At 40.8% G+C, this 27,044-nt stretch overlaps 1 protein-coding gene across 5 annotated transcripts in view; it reads right to left on the bottom strand.

Annotated features, from left to right (window-relative positions):
• The window catches only part of ARHGAP28 (Rho GTPase activating protein 28), a 183,281-nt gene that overhangs the window by 107,863 nt on the left and 48,374 nt on the right, over positions 1-27,044 (bottom strand). The window contains exon 1 of one of the 5 annotated variants that reach the window (XM_032293342.1): positions 18,240-19,563. The exons of the other annotated variants lie outside the window; for them this stretch is intronic. The gene's annotated coding sequence lies outside the window, so the exon portion shown is untranslated. Of the gene's footprint in view, positions 1-18,239; positions 19,564-27,044 lie in introns of those variants that run through there. 5 annotated transcript variants of the gene reach the window in all.

Raw genomic sequence — 27,044 nt, 5'->3', positions numbered from 1 at the left:
GTTATAAAATCACTGTATTTTTTAATGGGTTAACCATTTGAACAGACAAGTCACTAAAGAAGTAAATACATTGTTAAGAGAAAAATGAGGCATTGTTATAAACCAAGAACTGAAGTCAGTAGTACTTTCTCTAGGATATCGCCCCTGATCCTACCAGATAAAAAGAATCTGCCAACACATACCACTTGTCACCTTGTAGTTCACTGGACATGACTCATCACAACTATTCAATTTTAAACTACTTGGAATTAGAAAGGACATTAGATTAATTCTGACATCACTTAGTCTGTCACAGGATCTAGCACGATGCATGCTTCACATGAATAAATATTAAATGCACAAACACTGAAGAAGTGTAGGTATATATGGAAATGCTTTTTATTTTTTATTTTTATTTGAATCGCTTTGGGGGTACGAGTGGTTTTGGTTACATGGCTGAATTCCATAGTGGTGAATTCTGAGATTTTAGTGTACTGGTCAACTAAGGAGTGAGCACTGTACCAAATATCTAGTCTTTTATTCCTTACCCTCCCTCAGAGTCCTCAAAGTCCATTATATTACTCTGTATGTCTTTGCGTCCTCATTGCTTAACTCCCAGTGAGAAAGTACAGTATTTGGTTTTCCATTCCTGAGTTACTTCACTTAGAGTAATGAGCTCCTTAAAGTGAATGCTGTATTGAAGAAATATATTTCAGAAAGTTATTTTATAAGTTTAATAATTTATAAGCTGGGTGCGGCGGCTCAAACCTCTAATTCCAGCACTTTGGGAGGCCAAGGCGGGTGGATCGCCTGAGGTCAGGAGTTCGAGACCAGCCTGGCCAACATGGAGAAACCCCATCTCTACTACAAATACAAAAATTAGCCAGGCATGATGGCAGGTGCTTATAATCCCAGCTACTCGGGAGGCTGAGGCAGGGAGAATCACTTAAACGTGGGAAGCAGAGGTTGCAGTGAGCCGAGACTGTGCCATTGCACTACGGCCTTGGGCGATAAGAACAAAACTCCATGTCACACACACACACGCACACGCGTGCACACACACACACTTTTATAATTCATTTCCTTTTCTGATTACATGTGAATGGATGGCTTTTTTGTGTGTGTGCATATGAATCTCCAATTGTTCCACGCTATTTAATTAAAAGAATCTTTTCCTTTTTATTTCCTATTTTTATCATTAGTGTTCTAAAAAATTGAATTTTACTAAAATAAATCTTTTAAAATGAATGCTTTTCCTTTAAACTTAATGTTTTAAAATATATGTTTCTAAAAACATCATCTAAAGTTAATCACTGTTCTCTAGTTTCCCTTTTCATAGGCTTCCAAATTATAGAAACCTGTTCCAGGCTCTGCCAGGTCTAAGAGGATAACAAAGCTCTGCTATTACAGGAGAGAAAAGGAAACAGAGACTGGGCAGAGGGAGGTGGTGGAGAAACATCACATAGAGTTTCATGAAAATCTAGAGTCCTTAAGTTGTAAGTATTGTCCAAGGGACAACTGCCAGGACAATTCTAGCCTCAGACAATGTTCTGAAGCCAAGACAGATGTCCGGCTGCGCAGCCTCCAGAAGGCAGAAACCCTTGAGCTGACAGCCATCTAGTCTTTTCCAGTCTCCGAGTGACAGAGGAAAAAACTCCAAAAGCAACAAAGTGATCCAGGTTTTTTCCATTTCTGAAGTCTTACTTCAGGTGGGGAGTTACTGATACCACACACACACACACACACACACACACACACACTCTCTCTTCCACAAGCCAGGGCAGGTTTTTTAAGTGGATATACCTGACTCCAGAAAGTTAACCTTATATAACAGCTGATGACAAGAACAGGCAGGAAACAAATAGGGCCCCAAAGTCTACTGACTTACAATAAATATATATTGGTCATATACATATAAATTTCTCCCTCTAGTGAGTTCTGAAGTTTGTCTACATTAACCTAACTTCATTGCCATCCCCAGTCTACAGACCCCTCCTCCTACCAGACACCTGGCTAATGTCTGCTTCTAATTTTCCACTTGTAATTTCTTAATTTAAGAATCATTTAAATTTTTTCAATTATTTTTGAATAAAATATAAAACCACAGAAGTGTGTGTGTATGTGTGTATGTGTGTGTGCGCGCGCGCGCGCGCGCGCATACATACAAAAGAGGAGAAAGAAAAACAAGTAGGTCATTTTAGACTAATAGGAAATCTTGCTCTTTTAAATCACCAAAGGTTCTATGGGAATTTGCCAGATAGGTTCACTTGCCAATGTCATTAGTTATAAGACTTATAGGATGTTGCAATAATGTATTTTTGGAAAATTACAACAAAGCTGAACTTACAATTCAGAGGAAAAAAAAAAAGAGAGCGAGATTAACTTTAGGATGACTGCAGTTTATTGGTTACCGAATCTGATAGCCTGCATGACAATCCACCTTTTCCGAAGAAAATGACCTACACATCAAATAGAAAATAGTGTATTCAATAAAATGGCTATTGATGTAGAATGAAGAAGATCTGGGCATCTTTGAAGCCCGGGGTAAGGAAGCTTGTAGAAATGGAGAAGTTGATGTGTGGGGAGGAGGGGGAGTCTAGCAAGGCTGCTGGGGGGAGGCAGGGGAGAGAAGTTGAAGATCTGTAATGCAGAAATGCATGTTGAGGAGCTCAAGTGGTCTCAATATGCTCTGAAAAAAATGTATTTATGTATGTATGTGTATATATTTTTATAAATACACGAATGTGTGTGTGCATGCGCTCTGCTACCATTTATTGACAACCTCTTTTCAGCGAGTGCTCACCAGTACAGAAATCATGCTGGTTGTCTACCGCTAAGGCCTGTTACTTGGTAGGTACCTGGGCCTTCTTAAGAGTTATTAAATATTTGGAATATTACCCCTGTACGTTGCTATACATTTTGTGACGCATGTTCATTCATCCATTGGCCAGACTTGCCTTAAATGAAGAAGCCTTGTAGGCTTTAGACATGATGGTCTGGCTTTTGTCTTATGCTGTAGTTTGAATTTAGGCTCCAATGCTACATATGAAATGCAAGGATCTACCTCCTACCTGGCTGTATGTTTTAAAACTTAATTGGGATGTCCCAGGCCATATCCTAGATAACACAGGCACTTAAGGAAGCCCAGCCTCTAAATATTTGGTGACTCTTTCTGTGAATGGCAACTTGGCCATTCACATAGCGGCTATACCCAGCTAGCCCAGTGAGAATGTCAAGCATAACTTAGAGCAGGGATCAGTGAACTACAACCCATAGATAAATCTGGAGGGCTGCGGGCTCTCTGAAAACAGCCATAGTGACATAAAGCTCCTCCTAGTTGCCTATGTATAGTCCGTGGCTGCATGCCTGCTGCCAGTGTAGAGTTAATAGTTAACAACAGAGATCATATGGCCTGCAAAACAGAAAATAGTTACATCTGGCCTTTTACAGAAAAAGTTTGCCAATCCCTGGCTTAGAGCAAAAGAAGGTGTGTGGGACCCAGGCTGCAGCTGTGTGCCTGCCTGGGACACACAGAGAAATCCTCTCCCTTCCCCAGCCTAGGGGAATGCTCTATTCCCCAAGAATAGGTGACTATGAGAACACCCTCCTATCTTGTCACCACCAACACAGGCTGTGCCCTCCTGGAGCACTCTTCTTTCTTGCCGGGAGCCTTCCATTCTCTTCCTTGCTGGATCTCAGGCAGAATAGGAGAATCAATGAAAAGGCGGGTTTTCATACTCTGATTCTGAATCTTTGTGTAAAGATCCACTCCCTCAGAGAGAAAGTGCTCTAAGATCCACTCCTGGATTTAGAAAATTACTATTGAATGAAATGAATACCCAGGAAAATACTCTAATGATAATCTGTGAAAATAAAACTTCAGGGCTTCAGTTGATTTCAGTGCTCCAGAAACTCTGTTTAAATCTGTTTAATTTTTCTTCATGCATCTAAGAAAAATTGCAGTTGAAAGTTTGGGCCAGGCATGGTGGCTTACACCTGTAATCTCAACACTTTGGGAGGCCAAGGCACGTGGGTCACTTGAGCCCAGGAGTTCGAGAGCAGCAACATGGTGAAACCCTGTCTCTACAAAAAATTTAAAAATTAGCCAGGATTAGTGGCTTGCGCCTGTCATCCCAGCTATTTTGGACGCTGAGGTGGGAGGATTGCTTGAGCCCAGGAACTTGAGGCTGCAGTGAGCTATGATCTGTGCCACTGCACTGCAGCCTGGACAACAAGCAAGACCCTGTCTCAAACATTTAAAAAAATTAAATTGATCATGTGAGTTTAGAATCCAGAAGCTCAAGTTCTGTTGAGCAAACAAAAGGCATGACCAGAAATAAATGGTTTAGACCCTAAAAGCAAATCTAAAAGAATTTATAAGAAAAACTGAGAACCACTGGGAGTTTTTAAAATCACAAATCAAGGGAGACAATGCAGTGTTCTGCGAGGGGTAGGGCAGTAACACGCATGGTTACCTGCCAGCAGAGGCCCAGTTCCTCCTGGTGAGGACGGGCAGTTCCAAGGTTCCTCTGCCATTTATAGGACTGTCGCCCCATTTTCCTATTACATGCTCAAGATCCGTGAGCCCATTTTTAGAACTGACAGTTTCTCTTTTTGAAGTCAGGCAAAAACATAAATCAAAGCCACTACAATTTACTTATTGCATTATGAAGGGAAAAAAAAAGAATGTGAACTAGAACAAAATTTGGTAGTCTATTATGAAACTTGTGGGGAGGATCGGAAGGGGTTGGGAAAGAAGGATTTATCATGTTTAGCGAGGTATGTGGTAGAAAACGGAACAAATCTGGCAGTTATTTTAAGCACAATCAATTTTCTGTGCATCTATTTTGCAACACCTTAAGTCTAGAACTGCACGTCTTATACTTTTTCTTAATGAGAAAAATTATTTGTTTTAAACCGGAAAAACGTTTAACGGTGTTTGTTATCTAACATTTTTATTTTTTTCTGACAGAAAATGAATAAAGCACTCATTTTATTAACATAGAATTTACAAAGTATAACCTCTCTCTCCTCTTCATACCCATTGCACGAATGATCTAACAGAGCCTGTAGCAAGCAATCCAGTATACTCCCATATTGATAAATGAGTTTGAGTAGAATATTTTCCATTTACATTGCAAATCATCTAGTATCCCTTTTGACTGCTCTCGGCCTTCTTGGGTCCCTCTGAATGAATGACAAATCTACATCAAGTGCTCAGCATATTGGAAGCCAAGATACATCTATTACTGATGAACGGAGAGAGTAACCGACAATCTTTTAAATGTCACTATCAAGAAACACTTTATAATTCACATTATGCCTTTACCTATGTATAAAGATGGAGGGAAAAGGGTGAATAGGGAAAGAAATTCAAACAGTTTCCTGAAAATCAATTGTAATTATTTAGTTCTTTTCCACTTAGAACCTTAGAGCCCTAAATTTAACTCTCTTCTTCCACCCTTTCTCTGTCCACCTCACAGCTGTCCACTCCCTTTGGCTGTGGGAAGACCGAATGCAGGAGAAGAAAGAATAAACATGAAACACAATAGAGGTATGAGGTATATATAAGAGGAGCATCCATGGCCTGAATCCTTAACCAACAGGTCAGAGGATTATTAGAGGAGTAATGTTTCTCATCTGTCCTTATTTTGAGCATAAAAATACCTTACTTACTGTTATATACCAAGGCCTCTTGTAGTCAATTAAGGTCCATTACAATGATGGACCTTGTACAGTATTTTAGGGTTCCATATTTATCGTGTCTCATAAGTGTGTTAATTTCATAATAGAAATAGAAGCTGTAGATGTCAAATCCCTTGCCCAAGTCCTGACTTAAAGTAAAATAGTCTTTTGGGAAGAAATGTAGAAAACTTTTGGACCCAATGTAATTGGTGTAAAAACCACAACAAATCATGCAGAACAATAAACGTGTTTCTTTCAAGGATTTCACTAGTTTTGCTTAATGTTTCAAACACAGTTTGAACCAGGTAAATGTGAGCCTCAGGCTGGAAGCAGCTTTAGGAAACAGATTTCATTTGTAAGTGGGTTGAAAACCAGCTGGATGAGCAATTTATGTAGACACAGTGGAACAACTGTATCAGCCGACAGCAGGGAGAACTACAGAGTTCCACAGAGGTTATGATTACTACAGCATTATGTTATTTTCCCCAATATCTTGCTTAGCCAGAACTCTAAGAGTGAAGGAGGGGCACTTGATGCTGTGTACCCTTGCTTCCCCCTGGGACTGTATCACTCCATAGGGAGTGTTCTGGAATGCTGTGGGAGAGCTTTCTGATTGTTGCAATGAGTAGCATTTAACTGGCAGGGCCGGGAATGCTAGGAGTCCTAAAATGCATGGACAGTCCTGCCTAAGAAAGTCCTGTGTCACATATGACTTTCAAATCCCTGCTGGACATTCACAACAGGAGAGAAACCTGTTTATAACCATCAGAGCTTAATTCAGTTTTAGACAGATATATGATGTTTTTTTTTTTTTTTGCTCAGTTTTATTAAACATTATTGAAAAAAAATTACTGAACATAGCTGATGAGCTTTAAATAAACTGCACATGTATTAAATGTACAATCTGATGAGTTTTGATGTTTGTATGCACTCCTGATACCATCATGACAATCGAGGACACATACATGTCTAGCAGCCCCAAAAGTCTTCTCACGCCCACTTGTAATTCCATCCCTTCCTCTATGTCCATCTCCAGGTAACCATGATTTGTTTTCTGAAACTACAAATTAATTTACACTTTAGGCCAGGCGAAGTGGCTAACACCTATAATCCCAGTACTTTGGGAGGCAGAGGCGGATGGATCATCTGAGGTCAGGAGTTCAAGACCAGTCTGGCCAACATGGCGAAATCTCATCTCTACTAAAACTACAAAAGTTAGCTGGGCGTGGTGGTGGGTGTCTGTAATCCCAGCTACTCCGGAGGCTGAGGCGGGAGAATCCGAGACTTCATCTCAAAGAAGAAAAAAAACCTTGCACTTTATAGAATTCCAAATAAATGGAATCATACAATAAGTACTCATAAAATATGTTTTTATACACAGAATTTTCCAGCAGTACAACCATAGTGTAATTTGAGGGTAAACTATACTTTGTTTAGTTCGAGCACTCACCATTTTGTAAATTCAAGTCATCTTCAGCATCACAGCACTACAGCTCATATAGACCCCTCTCCATTTGTAGTACAAATGGTAATTCTACACATCAGATCAACCAACCACTTGACTTTTCCAATGTGTTCAGTCAGCTTTAGTCATGTCCCAATGTTTACATATTTAAATACCTATTATATAAAATATATTTTTCTCTTACTTTTTCCTTTATGTGATGGTTAATATTGAGGGTCAACTTGATTGGACTGGAGATACAAAGTATTGATCCTGGGTGTGTCTGTGAGGGTGTTGCCAAAAGAGATTAATATTTGAGTCAGTGGGCTGGGGAAGGCAGATTCACCCTTAATCAGGTGGGCACAATCTAATCAGCTGCCAGGGAATATAAAGCAGGAAGAAAAATGTGAAAAGGAGAGACTGGCCTAGCCTCCCAGACTACATCTTTCTCCTGTGCTGGATTTTTCCTGCCTTCGAACATCAGACTCCAAGTTCTTCAGTGTCGAGACTCAGATGGCTCTCCTTGCTCCTCAGCTTGCAGGCAGCCTATTGTGGGACCATGTAATCCTGTAAGATAATACTTAATAAACTCCCAGATAGATAGATAGATATACATATAGATATATCTCTCTATATATATCTCCTATTAGTTCTGTCCCTCTAGAGAACCCCAATTCACTTTATATTATAGTTGGGGGCATTATAGTCATTTCTAAAATTGTGTGCACAAGTAGATTATATTATCTATAAATTTCATTATGGGATGGCAAAAGGGAACAGTGTCTGATAGTGTTGAGTAATGGATCTACAGACCGTTCATTCTTCCTTTTCTGGAAAATCTCACACTCCAGGCTTCTGAGATAACACTATCTCCCGGTTTCCCTGATCACTCTTTCTTAGTCTGTTTCCCTGGTTCCTCTTGTACCCAACCCTGAGAAGCGGCAGTGTTCCTCTGTTGCATCCTCTATGCCTCTATTCTTATCGACTTCTCTGTCCCATGAATTTCTATGACATTTACTAACATTTGCCAAATTGCTCTCAAGTCTAGGTAGACTCTCCACCCCTTTGGTTGATTCCATAGCACATTTTCACTTGTCCACTCTGTTCTACTTGGATTTTCTCCCAGTGCAGTATATCAAAGGCAGCAAGTCACAAACAGAACTCCTTATCTTCTCTGCAAAAATCTGCTCTCCCTGTATCTTGTTTTTCTTGGTTGGTGATGATACCATTTACCAAGTCTGCAGTTTCAATTAGAAAACTGGAATGTTTTGGACTAACTCATCATTTTTTATTCTCCTAGGGCAAGTTTTCATCAAATCCAACAGAACTATCCTATATCCTGAATATTTCTAAACTCTGAAGCAAAAGTTTTGTAACATTAAAGTCTTAATGTTAAGTATGATTCAACTCATTAAGTCTACTTAAGGTATCTAGCCTAAAAAAATGATAATTTTAGACAACTTTATGCCCAAAAATGTTACATAAAAAGTTATTTATGAAAATTTGGAAGCAACCATTAAACAATCTGAGAGCAGGAATGGTGGCTCACACCTGTAATCCCAGCACTTTAGGAGGTCAAGGAGGGCTGAGGTCAAGGAGGGCTGAAGTCAGGAGTTCAAGACCAGCCTGGCCAGCATGGCGAAACCCCATCTCTACTAAAAATACAAAAAAATTAGCCAGGTGTGGTGGCACGCACCTATAGTCCCAGCTATTTGGGAGGCTGAGGCACAAGAATCACTCTAACCAGGGAGGAAGAGGTTGCAGTGAGCTGAGATCGTGCACTTTAGCCTGGGTGACAGTGAGACTTTATCTTAAAAAAAAAAAATTTGGTATTTTAATTTTGCATCTATATGAAAGTAATTTTGAAGCCATCAAAAGTATACTAATAGAGTGTTTTTATTATAATAAGAAATACTTTTCATAGTGTTAAATTAAAAATCAGGATGTAAAATTTTCCTACATATATAAAACATGCAGGGAAAAATGATGGCAATGAATTGTTACTGGTGGTGATGTCTGGTGAAAGGACTATACATTAGTTGTATCTTCCTTTTTATTTTGAGATAAAGTCTTGCTCTGTCACCCAGACTGGAGTGCATTGGTGTGATCTCAGCTTACTGCAACCTCCACCTCCCATGTTTAAGCAATTCTCCTGCCTCAGCCTCCCGAGTAGCTGGGATTACAGTTATGTGCCACCATGCCTGGCTAATTTTTTTGTTTTTTGGCAGAGACAAGAGTTTCACTGTGTTGGCCAGGCTGGTCTTGAACTCCTGACCTCAAGTGATCTGCCCTCCTCGGCCTCCCAAAGTGCTGGGATTACAGGCAAGAGCCACTGCACCTGGCCAGTCTTTTCAAAGCATAGATCTATTCATGGAGGTAGCCTTCGGCTGGCTCCCTGTCATGCAAAGGCTGAGGTACCAACTCTATGCATATCATAAAAATGTCTCACACTCTCTCCCCCAAGTCTGTTTCTTCAGCCTCAACCCCTTCAAATTCCTCACCAACACACAGACCTTACTACATTCACTGGTGCAAGTCATGAACCGTGGCATTTTTACAAGGCTGATTTCTTTGACAAGAATGTCCTTTTCCCCTGTGTTGTCAGGCCAAGTAATACATTTATCCTTTAAGACTCAATTCAAATGTCATTACTCCTTTGAAGCCTTTGCTGGTAGAGTTGGGAACCACTCATACTGTCTTCCCAAACACTGTTGTGGATACTCTTTCACACTTATTTCTTGATATAAGACAGAGGTGGCCACAGGAATTCTTCCTGGGCAACTACTGTTATCTTGTTCATCTTTGCATTGCTTGTCTCTGATCGTTTGACACACCATTCTGGCATTGCTCTGAAGAAATGCCTGAGACTGGGTAATTTATTACATAAAGAGGTTTAATTGCTCACAGTTGCACAGGCTGTACAGGAAGCACGATGCTGCCATCTGCTTGGCTTCTGGGGAGGCCTCAGGAAACTTACAATCATGGCAGAAGGCAAAGGGGGAGCTAGCACTTCACCTGCCCGGACCAGGAGGAAGGGGCTGAGGGAGGTGCTACATACATCTGAACAACCAGATCTCGCGAGAGCTCACTCACTATACAGTACCATGGAGGGTGGTGCTAAACTATTCATGAGCACTCTACCTCCAAGATCCAATTACCTCCCACCAGGTCCCACCACCAGCACTGCGTTACAATTCAACATGAGATTTGGGCAGGGACACAGATCCAGATCTTATCAACTATGGACACGCAGATGCCTCAAGACCAGGAGAAACTGAAGCCAAGCTGTAGTTTCTGACTAGACAAAAGGCAGAATGAACTAGAATATGCAGAACAAAGCAGAACTACTCAAATTAGTTAAACAGGAAATGACGGAGTAATCAACTGTCAGTCCAACCATTACAGAGGGCAGTTAGATTATTAAAAAAGTTGTAATTAAAAAAAAAAAGTTGTAATTATGCTTTTACATTAAGAAATCTCTTGTATTTGTATATTTAAAATACAGTTGTCTTTGAGATTTGTGTCTAACACTTTTAATAAGGCATGATAACATTGGTTAAAACTGTGTTTTTGAACAGTGAAAGAAAACACCCAAGGGGACACCTAAGGAAAGCTAACCCACCAGATTAAAATTCAAAGTGCCATCACTTTGCCGGCACATCACAACTCTGTAAAGTCTTACTCTCTGTGCACAGACATTACGCTATATTGCCTTAGATAAAAATAATCAGGATCTCAAGGGGTGGGGCCCAGGTAGAAGTAACTTTTTAAAGTTCCTTCCATTGTTGAAACCACCAAACTACATGAAAGAAGTTTTCCCCAGTTACAGACTACATCCCTTTAAAAAAAAAGATTATCTTTAACCATTCTCACTGATGATCTCTACCTAAAACATGAAAGCAAATGATATATTATAAGTATAAAGGAAAGTAAATAATAACAATGTAGCTTAAAGAACTTTCTTCACTCAAGAGATGCTGATTCTTATTTTAGTTGTTTTTTTTTTCCTATCCTCAAAATACATTTACAGGGTCAACTTCAATTCTTTTTTGTTTTCTTTTTGATATGAAATTTTGCTCTTGTCACCCAGGCTGGGGTGCAGTGGTGTGATCTCGGTTCACTGTAACCTCTGCCTCCCGGGTTCAAGCAATTCTCCTGCCTCAGCCTTCCCAGTAAGAAATTACAGGCATCCACCACCATGCCCAGCTAATTTTTGCATTTTTAGTAGGGACAGGTTTCATCATGTTGGCCAAGCTGGTCTCCAACTCCTGACCTCAGGTGGCCTCCCAAAGTGCTGGGATTACAAGCATGAGCCACCACGCACAACCCCAATTTCAATTCTGAATAAATGATCACATGAGAACATTTCAATATTTTTAGGTCATAGGAAAAAGCCTAGAGAATAAAAAACTTTGACGGTAAGAAGCTGAGCTCTGAAAAGAAAGCTTGCTATTTTAGGGATGTTTTTCCCATAGCAAATAGCTTTTATAGCTATTAATATTTATATATCAATAGCCATAGCAAATAGCTTTAAATGCTTTGAATGGCAGTTCTTGTTGTGAGGATAATTTGTTTTGATCCTTTTAATCAAATTTTAAATGGTACAATCTTGTATCATTTTTTCAGGGATTCACCTAGCAAAATAGCAAGGGCATTGGAATAATAGTTTCAAAGAATGAAGTGGTCAGTATACCCCAAAAAGGCATGCTGGGTGGTGTGTGGTTGGAAGGTTACAATGGGACAATGGTGGGGACCCCCAGTGATGGGAGAAGTTAGTGGTGAGAGAAACTGGGCACCAACTTTTCCTTCCTGAGAACTGCTCTTCTCCATCGGATTATCACATTTTAATCCTCATCGACACCAATTTATCTTAATCTGGGTATACACCTATATCCCTTTTAGACTGGCATAGTTAGGAAAATTCTCTTAAATTTTTTTTAAAGTAGATATGACAGGGTCAAAAAATTCTTTACTAAAAGCTAAAAAAAAGGGGGGGATAAAATAGAAAAAAAATGAAAAAGTATAATGTATAAGCTTATGAACCAATAGGACTAATGTCTAGTTGCAGTTTAGTTTGTACAAATTAATAACTCTGGAAATCACTACCTTAGACACTCCATGTCAAAATACTGTTTTGTTCAAATGACATTTCTTCTCCCATTTAAAGACATAAACCTCCCTCCCACTTATTCCTCCCAATGAAACTTCTCTTAATTTCAAACAGACATCTCCTCAGGGAGTGTTTTTCAAAAAATGTTTAATGTCAATCCATATTGAAAAACACAATTTAGATCTCTATCTAGTACATACACATACCTCCTATATGTAACTAAAATTTCATGAAACAGTCTCATTATGTGTGATATACTCTGACCTATTTCCTTTTCTCTTTCATTTTTTCAAATGGAGATACTGACAAATTAATTTCATGCACTATTACTGGGTGGTATTTGTCACTGGAAAACCAAGCCTGAAAAGGTCCATCTCAGTCTAATGCTCACATCTACATGGAAGCTCATTTACACATCATAGGCACAGTAATCCCTTTCTCAGTTTCTCAACTGCACCCACTTCCTTGGAATTCTCAAAACCTGCTGGTTGGTTTAGTCATTTATCATACAATAAGAGTTACAACATACCACGGGTGCAGGACCACAGTCAGGGCATCAATTCCTGCAAGTATGCACAGATGTCAATCCAAGTTTCAGGTGCTTACAGACTAAGGAAGCAAAGAGTAGGAAGCAACTGTGCTGGTCAAAGAGATCGCTGGGCCAAACAAGGAAGCATTGGAGGTAGAAAGAAAGTTCAGGAACCCAGAGTGATGGACCTATCTTTACCACTGAGTTACAGGGCCAGGAAGGGGTGAGGAAAGAGTTAAGTTTTGGGTGACACACCTGGTCCTCTTCAATAAATGAATGAATGGGTTAAATCAGTATTCAAAGCCCTCAGCCAATATTTCTTTTTTAAACATTTATAATGATATGAAAAAGCGTTCCATCACTCTTGCTTAGGTAATCTGGAATCTGTGTTATTTCACTTATGTGAACTATGCCGGGCCTTGAATGGGGAGTGTTCCTTACAGGCGATAAAAGAAGAGGACCCAATTAAGAAGTCACGGGAGAACTCTTCTGAAAGAGGGATTTAGGTGTTTTAACAAGAAATGAAATTAATTCCAAAGACAGCTTATGAGGAATCGTTTGGTGTTTTCTCCACAAATTTCCTTTTGGAAAAAAAAAATCAGTTCCTTAATTTCTTCAGGCTCTGGCTACCCACAGCCATTTGCTGCTCAGCAGCTGCCTCAGAACAAACAGCTCTGACTCCATGGACTACTCCTAGCTGTTCTTGGGAGAGACACTGCTATTTGTCCAATGTGACATTCGAATAAAGCTTGAGGGCGGGAGATTATAACCAGATATCTTTACTCAATCTTTTCACATGTAACTAAAATTAGAAAACACATTCCAAAGGATTTTACAGAGGGACTTAACATTCATCAGGCAAAGTAACTTTAGATAACTTTGACCTTTGTTTCCACAACATTTTGTTCCCATCTCTGTTACGTACTTCCTACTGAGCTGAAACTGACTACGATCATGTCTTCTTTCCTTCACTAAATCAAATTGAGGGCAGGAACATGTTTTCTCATTCTCTGTATCCCTAACATCTACCACCTTGCCTGGAGTTTTGAGTGGATTCAATAACACTTTGTGGAATAAATAAGAAAAGAGGTAAGAGGAGCGTGAGCTTTGCTCCGTGTGTGTGTGAGGAGGTAGGAAAGCAGTTGGAGGCAGGGCGGGAGAAGCACGAATAGTTGAGGGCTTTCCCCAGAAATGAAAGAGATTACATTCAGAATGCATCAACTCAACCAGGCACTTGGCTATTTGCTCCTTCCAGCAGTTCTTCTCAATCTAGGTGCATATAAATCACCTGGCAGCCTGGTTACAGTGCAGACTTTGATTCAAGAAGACTGGGGCAGAATCTAACATTCTTCATTTCCAATAAAGCTCCCAGGGGTTACAAATCCTGCTGGGCTACGGTTTTGACACAGCTCCAGGAGCAGGCCACCCCAGGGACCTAGGCTCTAGGGATCTTCAACTGCATGGATTTGACTAGGGTCCCGGGAGGAAATAGATAGTAAACTCAAAGAGGTAACTCAGGAGGCTTTAATAAGAGTCTGCTTGGTTATTTGCAAAATTGAGCAGCATGAGGGGAAGAAAAAATTAAGGAACTTAACAGTTAGCAACGAGGAGGATGAGGCATCACCAGCCCTAGACTGGAAGCCCAAAGGGAGGGAGTGGTTGCCAGAACCAAAGAGCTTTAAAGCTGGAACAGAAGTAGGCCAGGGTCAAGAAAAGAGCTGTGGTCTTGGGTACAGAATAGAGGAACACAGGCCTTCCCTAGGGCTGGGAACGGAGAATAAGCATCCCAGTCTCACCCTCTTCCCAGTCTCTCACTGTCTCTTACGCCTCCCATTGACCAAACCCAGCTGGGAACCAGTGGGCAAGGGGACTTGTGGATAAGCTCCCCCAGAGCCTCTCAGAGCACAGAGGTAGAGGAGAGTCCCAGTGAACTTGTTACTAATTCAGCAATGTATTATGTCCTGTGGTTAAAAGTAAATGCCCTTAAAACACAAAGAGTCTGGACTTCTCGAGGGGGACGACATGAACAAAAATTGCAGAGGGTCCCTGTTTATTTCTATAGGTAATCTTTAGGAAGAAAAGAACCCCAAGGAGGTAAGTAGGGGCAGGATTAAAGATTTAAAAATAAAAAAAAAAAAAACTGAATGCCTGAGGCAAAGTGCTGGGAAGCCATCCAAAGGCCAGCTCAGGAGTGAAGAATAGAGCGGCCTCAACAGGTTCTCTTGGAGAAACAGGACTGGCGGGCTGGGGCTAGCTGCAGCAGTTGTGGGAAGACCAGCTTTCACACTGGTCTCAGGGGCACATAGCCTGAAACCCTCCCGTTCCTTTTTAGAATTTAGATACAATGTCATCGGTGGATTTCCTAGATTTGGGAAAAAAGGTAGACCCAAAGAAAGTAAGAATCAGTAAGCACCAAGACCAAACAGCCAGCTCCTAAAAAAGATCAAATCAGAAGTGTGAGAAATCTATATGGGCACACATTATATACAAATATATAATTGTATATAAAATATGACATATAATCTCAGACAGTGATATATATGTATATTTCAAGGGATTCCTCATTAATACTCTAACCGAGGCTGTTGGGAATAACATTAACAGAGTAATATCCTCCTATTTGGATTTTCAGTGTGTTAAAAACAGTGAACACTCTTTTACCCATTTGCCCTAAAAAACAAGGTTATCTCACCCCGTTACCCCCCACTCTCACAACCAAGGACATGCTCTACTTCTCATCAGTTGCAGTGGCTAAGCACAACAGACCTTCCCAAGGCTGGGGAGGCAGCTAAAAAAAACAGCTGGAATCTCCAGGAAGTGAGAACTTGGCTTGAGCCTTGACTGATGAGTCAGATCTGGGTGCTCTCTGCCAGGATAAAATGATAGCTTGTTGATTGATATGCGCCCTGCCCCCATCCCTACAGCCATATTCCAAGAGATATGGGCTGGCCAGTTTGCCACTTGCCCCAGGGAGAATTGTCAGGAAGAAAAATAAAAACAGCAAACAGATTCCAGAATCTTGGCTCTAGTTCAAATGAGAGACAAAAACAGTTTTGAAAAGAGATACCAACTGGCAAAACAAGTTTTTTTCACCACTCCATCCAAACTAGGGAGAAGGAAAGGATTTAGAGAAGAAAAAATCATTTTGAGCAATCAGAGGCCATGTGTTCGGTTCCCCGCCCCCAGAACAAGGCCACAATCTGTCAGCTGGGAAATGGGGCCTTCACAGGCTTCCTCACGAAGTCTCCGAGGATCTAGAAAGACACTTGCTTCCGGCTTCCCTTCTTTTATGATTAAGGAAGCAGCCTCAGAGACACATCCCATGTCACTAGGGCAAGAAGAATGGGCAGAGACAGCAGCTCCCGCTCCTGCTAGGGAGTGATGGGGTCAGGAGTTCCCTGCACAGCCTCAGGGGTGCACACTTTATCTGAGAGAGAAAAAAAAGCAGACAGAGACTGATTGATTCTCAGAGTCTGACAGACATGCCTGGCTGGAAATAAGGGTCCCTGTGGCAGGGGCTGCAGAGTGAACACTTCCTTCCAGAAACTGAAACAGGCTGAAGGCTAAACTCATATCAGAGAGACAAGTAGGAGCACCACACAGATCCACGTTTCCATCCCAGCAGCACTGTGTTCAGTCCCATGGGGTCAAAGCTCAGACAGCACAGGAAGGCTGAGTCAAGAACACAGGTGCCCCTGACTGTCCTGATTGCCTCTCCAGACGCAATGGCTTCCAGCAGCAATACAAGGAAAGGAGGGGGATCAAGGGGAAATACTCTGAATATTCCTGAATTTTAACCAGAAGCAACTTAAAAAGTGCTAAATTGGATCAAGTCGACTGGCTATGGCTGTGACTAGATGGAGTTTTTCTGCTGTCAGAAGTAGGGGCTCAGAGTTAGAATATAAATTTTATCACCAGAGATAAAGAAAGTTACATTAGGTGACTGTGAAATTCATGGGCATTACAAGACTGATTGATTTTTTTTTCTCAGCTTCCATTGCTTAAATGTTACACAGGCATCCCTCAGCATCTGAGGGGGATTGGCTCTATACACCGGTCTAACACCAAATTCCACCAATGCTCAAGTTTGTTATATAAAATGGTATAGTGTTTGCATATAACTTAATCACATCCTCCCAACACTTTAAGTCATCTCTAGATCACTTGTAATACCTAACACAACATAAATACTATGTAAAGAGTTGTTATACTGTATTGGTTTTTTAATTTGTATTTTTGTCATATTATTATATTTTTTTATCCCAAATATTTTTGATCCAAGGTTGGTTGAATCTGCCCATGCAGAACCTGCAGATACCAAGGGCTGACTTTATGGGAATGCTTGATTGAGATCCAATTCTATCCAGAAGCAGCAGCTCAGCAGTCTGGCTTCTGCATATGACCAGCTGATTCTGGGCAGCCGTACGGCCTAGTCACTGAGCTGGGGTGGCCTTGTAGGTCCAGCTCATGCTCAACAAGCAGCAGCCCTGCCTGGAAGCACCTGGATCTCTTCTGCTCTCCTCTCCTTTCCAATGTCTGGCTGCAAGGCTCATATTTCCCATGAAGTTCTCCTGACTGTTCTAGTTCATAGGGATCATTCTTACATAAGCTAGGGATTCTCAGGTTCAAAGTTAGGACGTTTTGAGTTGTCGTTGATTTACTTTTGTGGCAAGATGGTTGAATTTCTGCCAGCAGCTTGTTAGAAAGATGCACACAGGTCAGAGTAATTTTAAAGCAGTAAGGAATTATCAGATGCCTGTGTGAGTCTTGACAAATGAATTTGCACCATTACCTAATATAGCTTCTCTGATATGAGGAAGATGTTTAAAATGCTATACAGAAATAGGCAGATGTTTCTATTGTTTATAAGGACCGGCAAGCACTTGAATGTGACCTCCACCCTAGAACTCGGGCAGACAGTGGTCATACAATGGCCATTTAGGAGATCATGGTATACTTGTACCTTGGAAGCTATATATTGAAACTTTGTAGAATTCTCATGAAAACAAAATGGAAAGCCTATAATATAAACAGTGTTCATATTCAGTTTGTGAAAACCAAGTAGACGCAATGATAAAGCCTCCTGCAATTTTGTTCCACCCAAGGAAATGTGACAAATGTATGCAGTTCCTGATAACGTCTATTTTGCCCAGCTTATTATTCCTTTTCTACCAGGTAAATTCCACAACCCTAATCAGCAGATGTAAGATTTCACTGCTTACTTTGCAGAGCTTCAATATCTATCTTAGTACTGTAATTTGGGGTAATTTTCCAGATAACACGATCCAGGATTATTTTCATGTGCAGTACACAGTGCACCCTTCAATAATATCTGGATCCAAACTAAGTTTGATATGTATAATGGCCTACAAAAACGCCTAGGCTCTGCATGAGTCTGCATAATGGACATTAAAGTAAACACTTCTACTACAATACTCACTCAGGCAAGCATTCTTGTGACCTGGTCTGGAGAACAAAGAATATGAACATACCAGAATATCTGCAGATCACTTCAGATGTTCTGACCCCTGCTTAAGCCACAGAGTTAGCCAGTGCTCTGCTTACAGATGTGAAGTGGTGATTCTGTAAGAGGAAGGGAGGAATACCCTGAAAAAGAATAGTCTTCCAAATCCAGAAGAATGAACTGCTGTGATAGCCCAATCATCGCTAATATTTGATAATCTATTATTCACAGTATCACCTAGGTATTCAGTAAAGTCAGATAAAAACACTTCCAGACAGTCACTCATAAAGGTATTTAAAGAACAATAAAAGAGCAAAATCAACTCTCATCCAGATGCACTAATGCTCATTAGTTCACTCTCTAGTGGCCAATATTAAGTAAAATATCTGTTGGAAATCCTCAGCAATTCCGTGAGAAATCCTATAGGTATTCTTTATAGATAAGGAAACAAAGGCTTAAGGAGCGTTTGCCACTGGTCTGAAGACAGATTGCTGATTAAGAGGAAGAGCTAGGATTCTAACTCAGGCAGTCAGATCTCAGAGCCAGGACTCTGCCCTGTGCCTTGGGTATTTTCCCATAAGCTACTTGCAGTATTGTTTCTGATGCAGTATTATTTCCGATGCAGTGACCACTGCTAAAAAGCTGCTTATGAATGGACAACATGACCAATTTCTTCTCTTCATTACTGAAAGAGGGTACCACAAGAGAATGAAGAAACTCATACATTTTTAGGACATAGGAGGCTGCCAGTAAAGTTTCCAGGGGATTTTACATGAAACTTGCAGCTCATTAAGAAATTGTCAGTCATTTCATGTGGACTCATCACTGCACTAATTTGTTTCAAAACGAGAAATATAACATGCCAACTTCATGGAAAAAACATCCCAGAGAAAGGTTGATACATCTAATCAAACAAATGCTTATGAATGAGTTATACACATTTCCAGACTACACCAATTCTTAGTCGATTTCTAAAGGGCAACACTTTCCCAAGTTTGGAGTTAATCTTCTGAGAATATTTGAAAAAACTGAGAGTTAATGGCTTAGCTAATGCCTAAGGGAACCACCCTAAAGAATGGCTGGTAATCATATTGACAAAGGCTTGGGAAATACTTATGTCCAATCAGAGTCCCTAGTGTAGCCATCAGATTGGAAAAATGCTAAGGAGGGTCAGAGATTCAAAACTGATGGCTTTCTTGGGTACTGTCCTTCATACTCTGTCAATATCTTCCTACCTGCAGCAGCCCTAGCTTCTCCCCACAACCTTGTCCATTCTCTTCTCTTTACTTACGAGCTAAGAGTTCACAACTTATTTATTTACTTGTTTGCTTATTTAGACAGGGTCTTGCTCTGTTGCCCAGGCTGGAATGCAGTGGTGCAATCATAGCTCACTGTAGCCTTGACCTCCTGGGCTCAAGTGATTCTCCCACCTCAGCTTTCTGAACAACTGTAACTACAGGTGAATGCCACGATGACCTGCTAATTTTTAAAAAATTTTGTTGACATGCGGCCTCACTATGTTACCCAGGCTAATCTTGAACTCCTGATCTCAAGTGATCCTCCCACCTCAGCCTCCCAAAGTGATGGGATTACAGGCATGAGCCGCTGTGCCCAGCCTTGCAAATCTTTGGGTTAACTGCTCTTGAGCTCTGACTCAGGATGTCAAATTGTGTTCTGCATGTTCTCCTTCGCTTGAAATCCATCTTGTCCAAAGCTCACCTCACTCCTAACTGTAATCCCTTTTCCCAATCTTAGTAATGGCATCATTACATACTTGTCATTTTTTTTTTTTTTTTTGAGACAGAGTCTCGCTCTGCAGACAGGCGCCAGGCTGGAGTGCAGTGGCACAGTCTCGGCTCACTGCAACCTCCGCCTTCCACGTTCAAGCAATTCACCTGCCTCGGCCTCCAGAGTAGCTGGGACTACAGGTGTGCGCCACCATGCCCAGCTAATTTTTTTGTATTTTTAGTAGAGACGGGGTTTCACTATGTTGGCCAGGATGGTCTCTATCTCTTGACCTCGTGATCCGCCCATCTTGGCCTCCCAAAGTGCTGGGATTACAGGCGTGAGCCACCATGCCAGGCCATACTTGTCATTTTTTACTACTCCCTCTTCTTTGCCCTCCCTACTGGATAGATTCACAAATCCAGGTGAGTCTCCCTTGAACATTATCTTTCAAATACATCTTTTTCTCTTCTGTTGTACATCCAGTATTCAAGTTTATAATATATCTAGGCTATTGCACCACCTCACTGGTCTCCCAACTCCTCTCATTTTAATACTCTTTAAATATCCTTGCAAGAGTCATGTTGGTAAAACAAAAATTTTGTATGTCATTCTCTTATTAACAATCATTGGATGAATATTCCCCAATTGTTGGGAGGATGTTCCAAACTTGTTAGGTTGTATAAAAATTTCTTCATAACCTGCCTTAGCTTACCTTTCCAAATTCAGCACAACCCCCCACTCCAATCATATATGCTAAAATTCATCCATAATGGTCTAATCATGGAACTTTAATGATTAGATTAGTATCTTGTCTAATCATGGACAAGATACTACAGTGGTTAAGAAAGAGGGCTTTGCAGTCAAACCAATGTGAATTGAATCCCTGATCTACTACTTACTGACGGAGTAACCTATGTACCATTCTGAAACCCAATTTCTCCTTGTCTCCAAAAGGTCACCATCATAACTAAATAAAATGTGTTAGCTATTATAATTATCCTCCTCATCAGGTGTACTTAAATTCACTACTTAATAATAGAGCAAATTGTCAAAGAAACGCTATTGGGTCGGGCATGGTGGCTCACGCCTATAATAATCCCAGCACTTTGGGAGGCCAAGGCAGAGGCAGGCAGATAACTTGAGCTTGAGACCAGCCTAGGCAACATGGTGAAACCCCATCTCTACAAAAAATACAAAAAAATTAGCTGGGCCTGGTGACGCGTGCCTGTAGTCCCAGCTACTGGGGAGGTGGAGGTGGAGGTGGAGGATGGCTTGGGCCGGGAGGCAGAGGCTGCAGTGAGTTGAGATCACATTGCTGCACTCCATCCTGGGATACAGAGCCAGACCCTGTCTGAAAAAAAACAAAAGAAAGAAAGAAACGTTTTACAGAAATCTATTACTGTTAGTTTTGGTAATATCCTCAAATCTTGTATCCATTACTCTCTGGGCTTCTTGAAATGACAGTTTAGGAATACAATTGAAATAGGTATATAGCAATTAAGAAATGTCTTTTCTAGGCTTTCATGGTACCCAATTACACACCAGTGACTTAGTAATTAATGGACTACAGAACTTTCTTATAACATATCTTTTATTATTTTAGTTACTATGTGTTATATCTCTAAATAAGCTTTTCAATACAGAAATTTAACCTTATCTTTCTTAACATCTCTATATTACCTAGCCCAACATAAGATTCTTGGTAGACCTTCAATAAATATTGAGGTCAGAGTCAGTCAATAGCCTAAAGACAGCTAATCCCCAAGATAAATGCCAAATGATAGAGGGATGTGTTTGTGATGCTCTTTAATTGTGATGCTTTTTTTTTATTTTAAAGAATAAGGCTTATACTTTATAAAAGGAAAATCATTTTACAATTTCTTTTCACATGCGACACAAAACAAAATGCAAATTAGTATGAGACCATGGTCATACAAGTTAAAATTGGGCTTAGAACAATTAAGCATTTTAATTATAATGTTAATAATCACAGTTTATAACATGGAGGGCTTATTTCTCCAAACTACCTTGCCTTACTTGATACCAATGGATATGCACAGTGCTTATAAAAATGTGACTAACATTTACCTTCCCAGCTGACTGCAAGTGCAAAAGTCTGTGAGTATGATCTCTAGTTGGAGAACGTCTCGCAACGCCTCTTTGGGAAAATACCATTCCCATCCAATATCCTGTATCTACAAATTTGAAAATGTTTCCTCTGATAGCCAAGCTTTGAGGATTTAAGAAATCATGGCCCAAAGTTACTCAGCTTCTCCAGTAAAATTCACAAACATTTATTGAGTGCCTGTAAATATAGCTAACAACTATTAGCAGTTACTCATGCCACCCACAATTCTAAGCACTTACACATACTAACTCTTTTAATCCTTACAGTGACCCCATAAGGTAGATGCTACTATTCCATTTTACAGACATGACAACTGAGGTTTGGAGAGAAAAATTCACTTGCTCCCAATTATAACATAATGAGGGGATACAGCTAGGATTTTCACAGATGCTGTCCGTTTCCAGAATCTCTGCTCTCAACCATGATACCATACAGGCTTAGCACTTATGGATACAGTTAATGCTAAGAGTTTTAGACAATGCTTTGAGAAAGCAAAGGAAGGAGAAAGTATTTTTCTATTAAAGGTTCGGGAAAGATCTCAAGGAGAAGAGTGGGCAGGACTCTGAATGGCAGAGATGGTACAGGCACGACATGCATTCTAGAAGCCCTTGGCGAGCAAAGCTACACAGCCAGGGAAGGTCAGGGAATGGGGTGAAATGGACGAGGAGTTCATGTAAGCAATGATATAGGAGAAGATATAGTTATAGATTCTTCAGATGCCATAGGAAATGCTTTTGGACCTTAACCACTAGGTTGTAAAATGCCCCTGAAGTTTCTCAACATGATACCATGAGTACATTCTTCGGAAATATTAAATTTTTTCTACAACCTTAGAAATTTTTTTTCTCGGATAATTTTCCTTACTATTCAAATAGACTACTATGGATATGAATCTAAAAATCGGGAAATTCTCAATTGGAAGAACTAATGGACTAAAACTAGCAGGATGAAATTTAATAGAAGTATGAAGTGCAGAAACTTCAGTATATGTTTAGGATGATTTCTTTCCTGGCCCGAGTACAGGCCATTTGAAAAAAAAGAGAGATTTGAGCCAACTAGGTCAGTGCAAGCCAACAGCATTACATAAATGCCAATAAAACTAATTGGGTCTTAAGTGGCATAGAAGTATACAAGTATACGACACAAAAAGGGGAGACGATTGTCCTAAATCCAGCAAAACTGGAATTCAGCTCTAGGCACCACATGTAAAGGAAAATGTTAATAGGAATTACTTCAGAGCACATGGTCAAAGTCAGACCGTCAAGAAGCCACACTATGTGGGAAAATGTTGAAAGCACTGGAGAAATTTAGAAGGCTTCAGGGATGCATGATCACTATCTTCAAATATTTCAAGAACTATCTTGGGGAAGAACAATCCATATAGGCTCAAGATTCAGAAATAGAACCAATGGGAGGATAACATAATGAATGAATCAACTAATACTAACGGCCAGCTCTCTATTAGAGGTATGTTACCCAATAGGGCCTACAGGCTAGCCAAGGAGACTGAAGAATGCATCTAAAAAGAATCCTCACCTTGCTGCTTATGGGAGTGTGCAAATATTAAAGGAAGCATATTGCCAACATAGTCTTCAGGGTGTGGGGTGGTGAGAGTGCTTTAAGGGAAGGGGTGGGGTGTGGAAATTGAGCTGGACTTTGACAGATGTATCAGTTTACAAATCCAAAGTGGTCATGTAACAGCCAAAAAGCCAAAGCCAAGATTACTGGGAATCCACTCAGGGCTTAAGAACATACAATAATTCTCTATAATACATTCTTTCTCAAACTTTTGCAGTTCGTAAGAAGTAAGGTGTGTGATTCCTTTCCTTGTTTTTTTTTTCTTTTTGAGATGGGAGTTTCGCTCTTGTTGCCCAGGCTAGAGTGCAATGGCTTGATCTCGGCTCACTGCAACCTCTCCCTCCCAGGTTCAAGCGATTCTCCTGTCTCAGCCTCCTGAGTAGCTGGGATTACAGGTGCATGCCACCATGCCTGGCTAATTTTTGTATTTTTAGTAGAGACAGTGTTTCATCATATTGGTCAGGCTGGTCTCAAACTCCTGACCTCAGATGATCCACCTGCCTTGGCCTCCCAAAGTGCTGGGATTTCAGGTGTGAGCCACCATGCCCCGCCCCCTTTCCTTTCTTTAATCACTACAGTACACCCAGCACACATCCAGCACACACACACACACACACACACACTCCCCCCACAATACTTACTATTAGTAGAAGAGAAGAATAAGTATCATCTTATCCTTCGAGAGAGAAGTCCGAAAAGAAGTAAATACCCTTTGAGAATAGAGCACACAAGGGCCCCATCAACAAGGAGAAACAGCCTCCCTAGACTGTGCCAAGTTCTGCCGCTACTTCTACCAAAACCTCAGAGTTTTTCTACTACCTCTTGACTGAAAAACACAGACAACACATTTTGTCATTCATTTCGCACTGTCTGGGAAAGTGCCCAGGTCCTGGAGTCAAACAAACTCTGGTTCTCATTCTTGCCCTGAGGCTTAGCTGTATAAACTTGGGCAAAACACTTAACCTCACTGTGCCTCAGTTTCCATATCTGTATGTTATGGATAATCACTTCTGCATGGAGTTTTCTGAAGATGAATGAAGCTATATATTTGTAAAATGTCTGCACACTGAAGGGTGTTGAATAAATAGTAGCACTTAGGGTGCATATCTAGAGGAATGCTTTATTTTGAAATGGGCCCCAAAATGCATGCCCTGCCTTATAAGTAAGGCAGGAGCTGACTCTAAATGAATGTAATCAAGCATTGGTCAGCTGGTCTCGAACTCCTGACCTCAAGTGATCCACCCGCCTTGGCCTCCCAAAGTGCTGGGATTACAGGTGTGAGCCACCATGCCCCGCCTCCTTTCCTTGGAGGGGACCAAGATTTCAGCTCTCAGGCATAGCCAGCAAGGTACAAGCAAATGGATTTGTTCAGCAGTTTCAAATGTGGTTGAATTATGACATTTGTTCAAAGAAAAATGTGGATAGAAGACCAGGATTTCGGAGGGATAAATGCAGAGCAGCTCCAGTTGAATCATGGTTGGAGATCCAGAGGCTACTCGGATTCTCCTCCACCTTCTACCCCAGAACCCTCCTCCCCACCTCCTGTGCTTCCCTGAGCCAAGTGAGAAAACTCCCATCCCAAGTGTTGTATCCCGAAGGTCCTGTCTTACCTCCAGCATTCTATAATTCCACTTCTGCCATTGCCGCAAAAAACTATAGCTTTCCAGTCATCGGTGGCTTGAGACCTCAGGCACCTTTGATGCTTTGAAAAAAATTACATCACTTCTTGAAAAGTGTTAAGATGGGTTTGTATAATATTTTTAAAAATTGTATCATGGCTGTTCTTTTCTCTCTCTCTCTTTCTTTTTTTTTTTTTTTTGAGACAGGGTCTCGTGCTGTTGCCCAGGATGGAGGGCAGTGGTGTGATAATGGCTCACTGCATCCTCGACCTCCCAGGCTCAAGTAATCTTCCCACCTCAGCCTCTTGAGTAGCTGGGACCACAGTGGCACACAGTCATGCGTTGCTAATTTTTGTACTTTTTTGTAGAGATGGAGTTTTACCATGTTGCCAGGCTCGTCTTGAACTCCTGGGCTCACGCCACCCACCCACTTCAGCCTCCCAGAATGCTGGGATTAGAGGCATTAGCCACCACACCTGGCTGCCTTTGTATAATATTGATTTCTGCTTACTTCTGTATTATAGATTACAAAGCAGTGTGAAGTGACTGAAACTTCTTTTCTTTTTTTTTTTGAGATGGAGTTTCACTCATGTTACCCAGGTTGGAGTGCAATGGCGCGATCTCGGCTCACCGCAACCTCCGCCTCCTGGGTTCAGGCAATTCTCCTGCCTCAGCCTCCTGAGTAGCTGGGATTACAGGCATGCACCACCATGCCCAGCTCATTTTTTGTATTTTTAGTAGAGACGGGGTTTCACCATGTTGACCAGGATGGTCTCGATCTCTTGACCTCGTGATCCACCCGCCTCGGCCTCCCAAAGTGCTGGGATTACAGGCTTGAGCCACCGCGCCCGGCCGCGACTGAAGCTTCTTAATGGTAAAAGATATCCACAGACTCATCCAATTAAAAAAGAGAGTATGCTTTATGGTGCTTTGTTAAAAAAAAAAAAAAAGCAACAGCAGTTATGAGATGGAACAAATAATAAATCTTATAGTATTTTTTTAATAAAAAGATACTAGAAGATTCATACTTATTGAATAATTGGCAAAGCATGAACTGGAAGACAATGTATAATTTGCTAATATTTTTCAAGAGTTGTTTGACATGAACACATTTATGGGCCTCTATTTTAGTTACATTTGCTCTACAGCACCTGCCTTGAATATTTCTAAGTTACTGCAGATGTTCTACTAAGCACTGCAGATGCTGGTCGGCTCTTGGGCTCTCCTGCAAACTGCCATGTGTTTACTGCCTCCACATCTTCAGCATTCCTTTCCAAGTTTACGGATGCACTATTTGGAATGAGCTCTGCAAACGGTGGAGCAGCAAGAAAAACAAGGCAAAAAAACCTTGATCACCACCTTCTTACTCTGGAAGTTTCAGATAGCTAAATGCCACTTTAGTACATAAATAACTGAAATAGTATGCCTTCTAGACATCTTTTTAAGCAGGAAAAAAAAAAGACTGTTCATGTCCCAATGGTGATTTTTGTGCAGCGCTCAGTTGGACTCTCGGGATGCCTAAGCTAGTGTGATTTGTAGCTGAGCAAGAAATATTCTTTCCATGTCTGGCCCCAATTTTACCATGTATCTTCATTAAAAAAAAAAAAAAGAAAAAATGTTTACACCTTCATGTTCATTTTTTAAAATATATCTGACAAGCAGAGAATTGTTTAAGCTAATCTTCACAGCTAACAGAGACACCTATGTTTACTCTGCTAACTTCCCGAGTTTGTTTGGTAAATGAGCTTTGTAACCCTACCATTTGTTTGTCACTAAAGCC

This window comes from Sapajus apella, unplaced genomic scaffold (assembly GCF_009761245.1).
Source record: "Sapajus apella isolate SASKATOON/1434 unplaced genomic scaffold, GSC_monkey_1.0 scaffold29, whole genome shotgun sequence".
NCBI classification, from domain to species: Eukaryota; Metazoa; Chordata; class Mammalia; order Primates; family Cebidae; genus Sapajus; species Sapajus apella.
The sequence above is the reverse complement of the archived record's forward strand: the minus strand, read 5'-3'. Positions and strand labels throughout refer to the sequence as shown.